Source organism: Mesoplodon mirus (assembly GCF_964341445.2).
Source record: "Mesoplodon mirus genome assembly, chromosome: 3".
NCBI lineage: Eukaryota > Metazoa > Chordata > Mammalia > Artiodactyla > Ziphiidae > Mesoplodon > Mesoplodon mirus.
The window spans coordinates 69523950-69535903 of record NC_138978.1 but is presented as its reverse complement, the minus strand read 5'-3'; positions in this window follow the sequence as shown (position 1 = coordinate 69535903).

Genomic DNA, 11954 nt, shown 5'->3' with positions numbered 1-11954 from the left:
GACAGACATATGGACCAATGGAACAGAATACAGAGCCCAGAAATAAATCCATGCATACATGGTCAAATGATCTTCAACAAGGGTGCCATGACTAAACAATGGGGAAAGGATAGTTTCTTCAACTAACAGTGCTGGGAAACCTGAATATCCACAGGCAAAAAAAAGAAAAAAAAACTGGATACTTATCTTATACCATACACAAAAATCAACTTAAAAGAGATCAAAGACTTAAATGTAAGACCTGAAACTATAAAACTCCTAGAAAAAAATATAGGGGAGAAGCTTCAAAACATTGACCTTGACAATGATTTCTTGGATTTAACACTGAAAATACAGGCAAAAAGAGCAAAAATAGACAAGTGGGACCACATCAAAATTGGAAGCTTCTGTGCAGCAAAGGAAACAATCACCAGAGTAAAAAGAAACCCTACAGAATGGAGAAAATATTTGCAAATCATACATCTGATAAGGAGTTAATATGCAAAATATATAATGTACTCTTTACATACAACACAATAACATAAAAACAAATAAACCGATTTTAAATGGGGCAAAGGACTTGAATAGACATTTCTCTAAAGAAGGCATACAAATGGCCAACAGGTTTATGAAAGGATGCTCAACATCATTAATTCTTAGGGAAATGCAAGACAAAACCACAATGAGATATCTCACACCTGTTAGGATTGCCATTATTGAAACAATAGAAAACAACAAATGCTAGCAATGATGTGTAGAAACTGAAACTCTTGGGTGATGCTGGGAATGTAAAATGGTACAACCACTGTGGAAAACAGTATGGAGGCTCCTCAAAAAATTTAAAAAAGAACTACCATGTAATCTAGCAATTCTACTTCTGGGTATTTATCCAAAAGAATTGAAAATAGTATCTCAAAGAGATATTCACATTCCTATATTCATTGCTGCATCATCCACAATAGTGAAGATGTGGAAACAATCTAATGGCCCATCCGCAGACACATGGATAAAATGTGGTATGTACATACAATTGAATGTTATTCAGCCCTAAAAAGGAAAGAAATCCTGCCATGTGTGACAATGTGGATGAACCTTGAGAACATACATTAAGCTAAGAGAAATAAGCCAGTCACAGAAGAAGAACACTGTATGATTCCACTTATATGAGATAGCTAAAGTAGTTAAACCCATAGAAATGGAAAATAAAATGGTGGTTGTCAGGGTCTGTGAGAAGGGGGAAATGGGAGTTGGCTGCTTCAATAGGCATAGAGTTTTAGTCATACAAGATGAAAAAGTTCTAGATATCTATTGTACAACAATGTGTATATAATTAACAATACTGTACTGTATACTTAAAAGTTTGTTAAGAGGGCAAGTTTCATATTAAGTGTCTTTTTAATCACAAATTTAAAAAACAGAGCCCATAAATGAGACCAAACTTAGATGGGCAGTTACTCCAAGACAAAGGAGGCAAGAATACACAATGGGGAAAAACAGTCCCTTCAATAAATTGTGTTGAGAAAATTAGACAGCTACATGCAAAGGAATCAAATTGGACTACTTTTTCACACCATGCACAAAAGTAAATTCAGAATAAAGATATAAATTTAAAACCTGAAACCATAAATTTCTAGAATAAAATATAGGGAGTACACTCTTTGACATCAGTCTTAGTAATGTATTTTTGGATATGTCTCCTCAGGCAAGGGAAATAAAAGCAAAAATAAACAAACGGGACTACATCAAACTAAAAAGCTTTTGAACAGCAAAGGAAACTATCAACAAAATGAAAAGGCTGCCTACTGAATGGGAGAAGATTTTGCAAACAACATATCCAATAAGGGTTAATATCCAAAATGTGCAAAAACTCATATAACTCAATATCAATAAAACAAACAACCTGATTAAAAAATGGCCAGAGGATATGAAGAGACATTCTTCCAAAGAAGATATACAGATGGCCAACAGGTACATGAAAAGATGCTCAATATCACAGAAATGCAAATCAAAACCACAATGAGATATCACCTCACATCTGTAAGAATGACTATTGTCAAAAAGACAACAAATAACAAGTGTTGGTAAGGATAGGGAGAAAGGGAAACCTTGTACACTATTGGTAGGAATATAAATTGGTGCAGCTACTACAGAAAACAGTATGAAGCTTCCTCAAAAAACTAAAAATAAAACTACCATACAATCTGGCAATTCCACTCCTGGTATTTGTCCAAAGAAAACAAATACACTAATTAGAAAAGATATATGCACCCCTATGTTTATTGCAGCATTATTTACAATAGCCAAGATATGAAATGAACCTAAGTGCCAATCAAAAGATGAATGAATAAGGAAGAAGTGGTATATGTATATATTTATACACAATGGAATATTACTCAGTCATAAAAAAGAATGAAATCTTGCCATTTGCCACAGTGTGCATGAACCTAGAGGGAATTAAACTAAGTGAAATAAGTCAGACAGAGAAAGACAAATACTGTATGATTTCACTTACATGTGCAATCTAAAAAACAAAACAAATGATCAAACATAACAAAACAGAAAGAGTTATAGATACGGAACCAACAGGTGGTTACCAGAGGGGAGGGAGGTGGGGGAAAGAAAGAAATAGGAAAGGGAGATTAAGAGGTTCAAAATTCCACTTGCAAAATCAATGAGTCATGGGTACAAAATGTACAGTGTGGGGAACATAGTCAATAACTATGTAATATCTTTCTATGGTGAGAGATCAAAACTGGACTTATTGTGGTGATCATTTTGAAATGTACTGAAATACTGAATCACTATGCTGTGCAACAGGAACTAGCATAGTGTTGTAGGTCAACTATACTTCAAAAACTAACTGACTCATAGAAAAAAAGATCAGATTTGTGGTTGTCAGAGGCAGTGGGTAAGAGAAGAAGGAATTGGATGAAGGCAGTCAAAAAGTACAAACTTTCAGTTATAAGATAAATATGTACTAGGAAAACAAACAAACAAACAGAAAGACACAGAAGTGGCAGAGGTGACATTCCATTGCAGAAGGGGAAGTTAAGAACCTTACCTGCTTCTTAGGAATGAAAGGCCAGGTGATTGCCACACAGAAGAGTGAAGTCTGGATTTTAGGGTACTTTTGATTTTAATGTATTTCTGTTAGATATGTTCATCTGAAGGAGCCTTGCATAGCTGAACAGAAGAATGACAGATAAGGATCCGCTGGTAGCCCTCAGGTCCTAATCATTCCAGAACATCTATGACGGTGAAACTTTTAAGTATAAATTAGAGAGATTAGACATTACACTTTGGTTTTTAAATGTCTAAAAAATTTCATAGATGTGCTTACTATTCTTCTGTAAATAACTGTATTTCTAATATGCTTAATATAAATGACTTATATGTTTATTTAAGATTTTTAATTGTAATACTAGATATTCTGTATGGCCTGCCTCCCCTATAGCCACACCTGACTAGCCTGAGTGGGAGACATTGTCCCAGGACAACTCACATGCAAACTGGCCAGGGATCTACAACTTAAAATAACTTAGTTTAAAACTCAGGTTAAAAATTGAGTTAAGGGACTTCCCTGGTGGCGCAGTGGTTAAGAATCTGCCTGCCAATGCAGGGGACACAGGTTGGAGCCCTGGTCCGGGAAGATCCCACATGTCCCGGAGCAACTAGGCCCGTGTGCCACAACTACTGAGACTGCACTCTAGAGCCCATGCTCCGCAGCAAGACAAAGTGAAAGAGCGGCATGGACATATATACACTACCAAACGTAAGGTAGATAGCTAGTGGGAGGCAGCCGCATAGCACAGGGAGATCAACTCGGTGCTTTGTGACTGCCTGGAGGGGTGGGATAGGGAGGGTGGGAGGGAGACGCAAAAGGGAGGGGATATGGAAACATATGTATGTGTATAACTGACTAAATTTGTTATAAAGCAAAAAAATTAAAAAAAAAGACTTAAAAAAATAAATAAAATAAAATAAAAAGAAAAAAAAATAGTGCCTGGTGCATAGTAAGAAAAATATAGGAGTTAACTATTATTATATATGGTCATACAAAGGTACCTATGATATATTGTTATACAAATAAAAGTCAGCTCATAGAACAAGTTATATAATATTTCCCATTTGTATAAAAAGAACAAAGTATATAATAATACATCTATTTATATACATAAGCATAAAAATATTTTAAAGTCTCTATATACAACTGCTAATGTGATTATCTTTTTTTTTTTAGTTTTGTTTTATTTGACTATCTCTTTTTTTTTTTTTTTTTTTTTTTGCGGTACGCGGTCCTCTCACTGTTGTGGCTTCTCCCGTTGCAGAGCACAGGCTCCAGACGCGCAGGCCCAGCAGCCATGGCTCATGGGCCTAGCCACTCCGCGGCATGTGGGATCTTCCTGGACCGGGGCACGAACCCGTGTCCCCTGCATCGGCAGGCGGGCTCTCAACCACTGCGCCACCAGAGAAGCCCTATGTGACTATATCTTAAACTATTTTATTATATCTATTCAGGCACAGTAATTATATAATTCTAAAACAAAAACAAAATAAGTACATTCTGAGAAATATAGTTTCCTCCTTTCTCCTCTATCCTCTTCCTTCTCCCCACCTCACAGTTGCCCACTTGTATAGTTTTAATTTTTCCATTAAGATATAAATGCATAAATATATAGAAGTGCATAAACTATATGAATTATATTCACTTCCTTGCCAAAATAAAGCTAACTGCACAAAGTATTCTGATAGCCACTGACAATTTAGGTCTGCATAGCTAAAAGAAGTTACTCCTTATGTCACAGCTGCCCAGTGCTCTCTTAGGAGGATGCACCTGATTTATTCAATCCATGTCCTATTGACTGATGTTTCAATCTTATCACCAAAAATGCTGCAAAAATAGGTTTGTGTTTGTGAAAAAATCTGCTTTTAATCTTTATATAAAATTGGAATAATTATTAGGAGAGCAAACAAATTTCCCAGCCCTAATGACAGGTACTCAATATTTTATATTCTCCAGAGTCCTCTGATTGCAATAATATCAAACTCCAACATTCCTTCTAAATTTAAAAATAATGGTTTTTACTAAATATTTTAATAGGTCTTTATTGGACTATAATTTCTTCACCATACTGTGTTAGTTTCTGTTGTACAACAAAATGAATCAGCCATATGCATACATATATCCCCATATCACCTTGTTCCTAATCCTCCCTCCCACCCTCCCTACCCCACATCTCTAGGTCATTGCAAAGCACCAAGCTGACCCCCCTGTGCTATGCTGCTGCTTCCCACTAGCTATTTTATATTTGTTAGTGTATATATGTCCATGCTACTCTGACTCCACCCCAGCTTCCCCCTCCATACCCCGGATCCTCAAGTCCATTCTCTATGTCTACGTCTTTATTCCTGTCCTGTCCCTAGGTTCTTCAGAACTTTTCTTTTTTAGATTCCATATATATGCGTTAGCATACGGTATTTTTTTTCTCTTTCTGACTTACTTCACTCTGTATGACAGACTCTAGTTCCATTCACCTCACTACAAATAACTCATTTTCATTTCTTTTTATGGCTGAGTAATATTCCACTGTATACATGTGCCACATCTTCTTTATCCTTTCATCTGTTGCTTGACATTTAGGTTGCTTCCATGTCTACGTCCTGGTTATTGTAAATAGTGCTGAAATGAAGATTGTGGTACGTGTCTCTTTTTGAATTATGGCTTTCTCAGGGTATGTGCCCAGTAGTGGGATTGCTGGGTCATATGGTAGTTCTAATTTTAATTTTTTAAGGAACCTCCATACTGTTCTCCATAGCGGTTGTACCAATTTACATTCCCACCAACAGTGCAAGAGGGTACCCTTTTCACCACACCCTTTCCAGCATTTATTGTTTCCAGATATTTTGATAATGGCCATTTTGACCAGTGTGAGGTGATACCTCACTGTAATTTTGATTTGCATTTCTCTAATAATTAGTGATGCTGAGCCTCTTTTCATGTGCCTCTGGGCCATCTGTATGTCTTCTTTGGAGAAATGTCTATTTAGGTCTTCTGCCCATTTTTTAATTGGATTGCTTGGTTTTTTTGATATTGAGCTCCATGAGCTGTTTGCATATTTTAGATATTAATCCTTTGTCCCTTGGTTCATTTGCAAATCTTTTTTCCTATTCTGAGGGTTGTCTTTTCATCTTGTTTATGGTTTCCTTTGCTGTGCAAAAGCTTTTAAGTTTCATTAGGTCCCATTTGTTTATTTTTGCTTTTATTTTCATTACTCTAGGAGGTGGGTCAAAAAAGATCTTGCTGTGGTTTATGTCAAAGAGTGTTTTTCCTATGTTTTCCTCTAAGAGTTTTATAGTGTCTCCTCTTAAACTTAGATCTTTAATCCATTTGGAGCTTATTTTTTTGTATGGTGTTAGGTAGTGTTCTAATTTCATTCTTTTACATGTAGCTGTCCCGTTTCCCAGCACCACTTATTGAAGAGGTTGTCTTTCTCCATTGTATGCTCTCCCTCCTTTGTCATAAATTAGGTGACCATATATGTGTGGGTCTATCTCTGGGCTTTCTATCCTGTACCATTGATCTATATTTCTATTTTTGTGCCAGTACCATACTGTCTTGATTACTGTAGCTTTGTAGTATAGTTTCATGTCTGAGAGCCTGTTCCTCCAGTTCCATTGTTCTTTCTCAAGATTACTTTGGCTATTCGGGGTCTTTTGTGTTTCCATATGAATTGTAAATTTCTTGTTCTAATTCTGTGAAGAATGCCATTGGTAGTTTGATAGGGATTGCATTGAAGCTGCAGATTGCTTTGGGTAGTATAGTCATTTTCACAATATTGATTCTTCCAATCCAAAAGCATGGTATATTTCCCCATCTGTTAATGCCATCTTTTATTTCTTTCATCAGTGTTTTATAGTTTTCTGAGTACAAGTCTTTTGCCTCCTTAGGTAGGTTTATTCCTAGGTATTTTATTCATTTTTTTGCAGTGGTAAATGGGATTGTTTCCTTAATTTCTCTTTCTGATTTTTTTGTTCCTAGTGTATAGGAATGCCAGAGATGTGCATTAATTTTTTATCCTGAAACCTTACCAAATTCATTGATTAGCTCTAGTAGTTTTCTGGTGGCATCTTTGGGATTTTTTATGTATAGGATCATGTCACTGGCAAACAGTAACAGTTTTACTTCTTTTCCAATTTGTATTCCTTTTATTTCTTTTTCTTCTCTGATTGCCATGGCTTGGACTTCCAAAACTATGTTGACTAAGAGGGGCTAGAGTGGACATCCTTGTCTTGTTCCTGATCTTAGTGGAAATGCTTTCAGTTTTTCACCATTGAGTATGATGTTTGCTGTGGGTTTGTCATACATCGCCTTAATTATGTTGAGGTAGTTTCCCTCTATGCCCATTTTCTGGAGAGTTTTTATCATAAATCGGTGTTGAATTTTGTCAAAAAGTTTTTCTGCATCTATTGAGATGATCATATGGTTTTTATTCCTTAATTTGTTGATATGGTGTATCACATTGATTGATTTGCATATATTGAAGAATCCTTGCATTCCTGGGATAAACCCCACTTGATCATGGTGTATGATTCTTTTAATATATTGTTGGATTCTGTTTGCTAGTATTTTGTTCAGGATTTTTGCATCTATGTTCATCAGTGATATTGGTCTATAATGTTATTTTTTTGTGATATCTTTTTCTGGTTTTGGTATCAGGGTGATGTTGACTTCATATAATGAATTTGGGAGTGTTCCTCCCTCTGCAATTGGTTTGAAGTTTGAGAAGGATCAGTGTTAGCTCTTCTCTAAATATTTGATAGAATTCACCTCTGGAGCCATCCATTCCTGGACTTTTGTTTGTTGGAAGATTTTTTTTTTTTTTTTTTTTTTTTTTTGCGGTATGTGGGCCTCTCACTGTTGTGGCCTCTCCCATTGCGGAGCACAAGCTCTGGACGTGCAGGTTCATTGGCCATGGCTCACGGGCCCAGCCGCTCTGCAGCATGTGGGATCTTCCCAGACCGGGGCACGAAGCCGTATCCCCTTTATTGGCAGGCAGACTCTCAACCACTGCGCCACCAGGGAAGCCCTGTTGGAAGATTTTTAATTACAGTATCAATTTCATTACTTGTGATAGGTCTGTTTATATTTTCTAATTCTTCCCGGTTCAGTATTGGAAAATTGTACCTTTCCAAGAATTTGTCCATTTCTTCATGGTTGTCCATTTTATTAGCATATAATTGTTTGTAGTAGTCTCTTATAATAATTTGTATTTCTGTGGTGTTTGTTGTGATTTCTCCTTTTTCATTTCTAATTTTATTGATTTGCATCCACTCCCTTCTTTTCTTGGTGAGTCTAAGGGTTTATCAATTTTGTTTATCTTCTTAAAGAAGATATTATTGATCTTTGCTATTGTTTTCTTTGTTTCTATTTCATTTATTTCTGTTCTGATCTTTATGATTACTTTCCTTCTACTGACTTCAGGTTTTCTTTGTTCTTTTTCTCTGGTTGCTTTAGGTGCAGGGTTAGATTGTTTATTTGAGATTTTCCTTGTTTCTTGAGGTGAGATTGAATTGCTATAAATTCCCCTCTTAGAACTGCTTTTGCTGCATCCCATAGGTTTTGGGGTGACATGTTTTCATTGTCACTTGTTTCTATGTATTTTTAAATTTCCTCTTTGATTTCTTCAGTGATCTCTTGGTTACTTAGTAGAGCACCATTTAGCCTCCATGTATTTGTGTTTTTCTCAGTTTTTTTCCTGTAACTGATTTCCAATCTCAAAGCGTTGTGGTCAGAAAAGATGCTTGATATGATTTCAATTTTCTTAAATTTTCTGAGGCTTGATTTGTGACCCAAGGTGTGATCTATTGTGGAGAATGTTCCGTGTGCACTTGAGAAGAAAGTGTATTCTGCCACTTTCTGGTGGAATGTTCTATAAATATCAATTAGATCTATCTGGCCTATTGTGTCATTTAAAGCTTGTGTTTCCTTATTTATTTTCTGTTTGGATGATCTGTCCATTGGTGTAAATGGGGTGTTCAAGTCCCCTACTATTATTGTGTTACTGCCGATTTCCCCTTTCATTATTGTTAGCATTTGCCTTACGTATTTAGGTGCTCCTATGTTGGGTGGGTAAACATTTACAATTATTTTATCTTCTTCTTGGATTGATCCCTTGATCATTATGTAGTGTCCTTCCTTATCTCTTGTAACAGTCTTTATTTTAAAGTCTATTTTATCTGATACGAGTATTGCTACTCCAGCTTTCTTTTGATTTCCATTTGCATGGAATATCTTTTTCCATCCCTTCACTTTCAGTCTGTATGTGTCCCTAGGTCTGAAGTGGGTCTCTTGTAGACAGCATATATATGGGTCATGTTTTTGTATCCATTCAGCGAGGCTGTGTCTTTTACTTGGGGCATTTAATCCATTTATATTCAAGGTTATTATCAATATGTATGTTCCTATCACCACTTTCTTAATTGTTTTGGGTTTGTTTTTGTGGGTCTTTTTCACCTCTTGTGTTTACCACCTAGAATAAGTTTCTTTAGCATTTGTTGTAAAGCTGCTTTGGTGGTGCTGAATTCTCTTAGCTTTTGCTTCTCTGAAAAGCTTTTGATTTCTCAAATCAAATGAGATCCTTGCTGGGTACAGTAATCTTGGTTGTAGTTTTTTCTCTTTCATCACTTTAAGTATATACTGCCACTCCCTTCTGGCCTGCAGTTTCTGCTGAAAAATCAGCTGATAACGTTATGGGGATTCCTTTGTATGTTATTTTTTGTTTTTCCCTTACTGCTTTTAATATTTTTTCTTTGAATTTAATTTTTGTTAGTTTGATTAATATGTGTCATGGATGTCTCTCCTAGGGTTTATCCTATATGGGACTCTTTGGGCTCCCTGGAATTGGATGACTCTTTCTTTTCCCATGTTGGGGACGTTTTACACTATAATCTCTTCAAATATTTTCTCAGATGGTTTCTTTTTCTCTTCTTCTTCGGGGACCCTATACTTTGAATGTTGGTGTGCTTAGTGTTGCCCAGATGTCTCTGAGATTGCCTTCAATTCTCTTCATTCTTTTTTCTTTATTCTGTTTCTTGGCAGTTATTTCCACCATTTCATCTTTTAGCTCACTTATTCATTCTTCTGCCTCAGTTATTCTGTTATTGTTTCCTTCTAGTGTATTTTTCATTTCAGTTATTGTGTTGTTCATCTCTGTTTGTTCTTTAGTTCTTCTAGATCTTTGTTAAACATTTCTTGTATTGTCTCAAACCATGTCACCATTCTATTTCCAAGACTTTGGATCATCTCTACTATCATTAGTCTGAATTATTTTTCAGGTAGATTGCCTATTTCCCCTTCATTTATTTGGTCTTGTAGGATTTTACCTTGCTCCTTCATCTGTGAGATTTTTGTCACCCTCCCTTTTTTTTTTGATGAGTGGGACTGTGTTCCTGTCTTACTGGTTGTTTGGCCTGAGGCTTCCAACAGTGGAGCTTGTAGGCTATTGGGTAGAGCTGGGTCATGGTGCTGAGATGAAGACCTCCAGGAGACCTCACTCCAATGAATATTCCCTGGGGTCTGAGGCTCTCTGTTAGTCCAGTGGTTCGGACTCGGAGCTCCCACCACAGGAGCTTCAGCCCGACCCTCAGCTCATGAACCTGGATCCTGCAAGCTGTGCAGGGTGGCAAAAAAAAAAAAAAAAAAAAAAAAAGGAGAACAATAACAAAGTAAAGAAATAAAATTAGACTAGGAAACTAACAGACATGTTAGAAAGAATACAAAAATAAAAATATAGATGAAACAACAACCAGAAGGTAAAACAGAACCACAGTAGTTAAACAGAGGAGGAGAAAAAAAAAAAAAAAAGGTGGAAAGGCCTTGGCTGTGGAGGGCAGGGCCTAAGCAGGGGCGAGGTTTGGGCGGTGGGCATGGCCTATGCTTAGGAGTAATGTGATTATCTTAAGGAGGGATTTTCACTGGCTCTATTATGTTTCAATGTTTTACAACCTTTATATTTGGTATTATTAAGAAATCAATAAAAATAGTTCAATTAAAAATGTGTTTTTTGAATTAGGGAAAAGAAGAAAAAGAAAGTACAGGAAAACAACAAAATTCTTAGTTTTTAGAAAGATGACAATATTTATTAGGTTTTCATGCTAAAAGAGAGTTTGGATTTTATAAAATACAATATAAGTGGAAGTATATTACAGTAAACCTAAAGTTATAACTTCCCTTTACTAAAGAGACATCATTCATATTATGTAAAGAAAAATATGCAAAAGGAAAAAGAAAATACTTAAATACCTCTAAAATTGCTAATAAATACACCCAAGGTTGTTAAATTTAACAGAAAGTTGGCTGAAGCATTAACTACAAAACAATGATAAAACAATCAACATATTACTGCTTTATTTTACTGAGACAAGGATGCCATAATAAGCTTGAAGTACTTTTTAAAAAATTAATTAATTTTTGGCTGCATTGGGTCTTCGTTACTGTGCGTGGGTTTTCTCTAGCTGCGGTGAGCAGGGGCTACTATTTGTTGCAGTGCGTGGCCTTCTCATTGCGGTGGCTTCTCGTTGCAGAGCGTGGGCTCTAGGCATGTGGGCTTCGGTAGTTGTGGCACACAGGATCAGCAGTTGTAGCTCATGGGCTCTAGACCCCAGGCTCAGTAGTTGTGGCGCATGGGCTTAGTTGCTCCGTGGCATGTGGGATCTTCCCAGACCAGGGCTTGAAACTGTGTCCCCTGCATTGGCAGGCGGATTCTTAACCACTGAGCCACCAGGGAAGCCCCAGCTTGAAATACTTTTAATGCCCCCACTGTATATATTCTGCCTCATATATAGAGGAGTAATCTCTATAAAACTTACAATTCTAAAACAAAGTTTCCAAATTTTGTTTAATATTGTATGACATCTTTTCTCTCTGAGAATTAATACAGTGCCTATTGGCAGGTTTATTAACCTATCTAAGCCTT